The sequence below is a fragment of the Asterias rubens genome, chromosome 11 (assembly GCF_902459465.1).
Source record: "Asterias rubens chromosome 11, eAstRub1.3, whole genome shotgun sequence".
NCBI lineage: Eukaryota > Metazoa > Echinodermata > Asteroidea > Forcipulatida > Asteriidae > Asterias > Asterias rubens.
Window position 1 is genome coordinate 5,313,630 of NC_047072.1, and position 2,241 is coordinate 5,315,870.

Consider the following 2,241-nt stretch of genomic DNA (forward strand, 5'->3'; position numbering starts at 1 on the left):
TGGCAGGTAAGTCAAAACTCACTTAGTTTTCATCTTAATACACATGTACCTCTGCCACAGAGATTTGTTTGTTTGTTTGTGTGCCTTTAGAAGATAGTGACTGAGGGGTTCTTTTTAGTTAGAAATTGTATTTGTTGGTTTTATGACAAGACAGATGGTTAGGTGCCGATTTAAATCCCTTCAGAAAAATAGATTGTGTGACCGCACTGTTTTCAGAATGAGAAAGAGGACTCTTGAGGGTGGTGGCCTGTTTTATGGGGGGGGGGGGTCTCCATTTGCAACGAACGATTTAAAACAATTTTAATACCCATAAGATCAATTTATCACTTAAATATATGGTGCATGAAAGGGTTAAAGAAAGGGACCCTTAAAGCCATTGGACCCTTTCGGTAAACAGTGTTGTCCAAGGCCCACACTTTGTGTACCACAACTTCTATATCAAATAACAAACCTGTGAAAATTTAGGCTCAATCGGTCATCGGAGTCGGGAGAAAACAACGGAAAATCCCACCCTTGTTTCCGCGCTTTTCGCCGTGTCATGACATGTGTTTAAAATAAATCCGTAATTCTGGTTAACGAGAATTTATATTGTTTTGCTGTTTTCTCAAAAAGTAAAGCATTTCATGGAATAATATTTCAAGAGAAGTCTTTCACCATTGCCTTCTGTAAACCCTGTAAGTTATTTGTAAATCTGTGAACTTTTTGTTTGTTTTCTGAACCGAAAGGGTCCAATGGCTTTAATGTCGCCGTACTAAACATGTCGGTATGCCAGTACACATGTAGGTAAGCAGATTAACCATTGATCAAGGATCAATCGATGAGATTTTGGTGAGAATCCAGATCTGTTTGTGGCTCCATGAAAATATTTTAGAGGCGGTCACGTAAATATAAGAGTGCCACCTGGGTGAGCATTTTTAGCAGTGTCAAGATCGAGATTTACTGTTAGGCTTTCCTTCGTTTACAAGAACTGTAAGCAGGAACACTGTAATTCTGCTATGAGTACCCGAATTAACAATGCTTTAGCACTTGATAAATGAATGCCTTGCTTGTGACTGGCATTCCACTAAACCGTACCTAGAGAGCAAAGTTTCTAAAATGCAATTAGTTTCTACTTAAAAACAGACAAGATTTAGTATAATAATGCAACCTGGCACTTGACTCTGTGGCTTCATCATCGTTGAGTCATTGACCCTGTACATCGTTGTTCGAATAAGTCATTTTACAAAAAGAAAAAAAATGTAAATATTTCAAGAAACACTGGGGCACGCAAATCCCCAACCAATTAAAAGAAATCAAAGAATGCATAGGGATCAACTTGTACGACTTCCGTCAGATCTCATTTGCGATGTGATTTCTTTTTTATTTCATCCTGGACCAGTGCCTTGGATTTCATCTGGACTATAGAATATTATCCGCTCTGAAACTCGTGGAGCTCTGTTTGTTCACTTGATAAGGAGGAAAGGGGGGGGGGTAGAGAGGCAGAAGGAGAGAATACATGTAGATTACTTGTAATCGTCCAATGCATATGAATTGAAAATCTAGATCTTTTTCTGCATCCCTCTAGACCATGGGCCTTCATCAGGCAGCAGTTCTACTTTTTAACAATTCAGTTGTCCAGCGGGCAGGCTTTGTGACTTCATTTTGGATGATTATTTGGGAATATGCATGGCGCGCTTTCTCGAAAAGTCATTAATTTTTCAGTTTCTCGTTATCAAGTGGAATTGATTGCATTCTTTAGTTTCATAGAAACAATTATACACTGAAGGATTGTTAGACCGGATATATGCAATAACATAAAAGGAAGTTAAAACCCTTAAAATCATCAAAATTTATAAAACAGTAAGCTATTCCTTGATCCTCCAATCATAAATTATTATTATAGGGCCTACACCAAAGACAAACAATGTATATTATTAACTTACAGTGATGATATGCAATTTGTAACTAAAAAGGGAGTTAAAACCTTTAAAACCATCATCAACATATATAAAACAGTTTTCCTTGATCCTTTTTTTTATGATTTTTTTTACGAGAATGTTATTACCAAGACAAAGTTGTGCTTTGACATGTAAATGGTATAAAGGGTACCTGTATGTATTATGTATACAAACAAAACATGTACGATGTACAAAAGGGGCACCAAGGTAATTATTGGACTTGATTGCCCCTGTTGCCTTCATGATGGTGCTTTTCAGCACTATGAACTAGCCAGCTGGACCACTTGGTGTGAATCTTGACTGG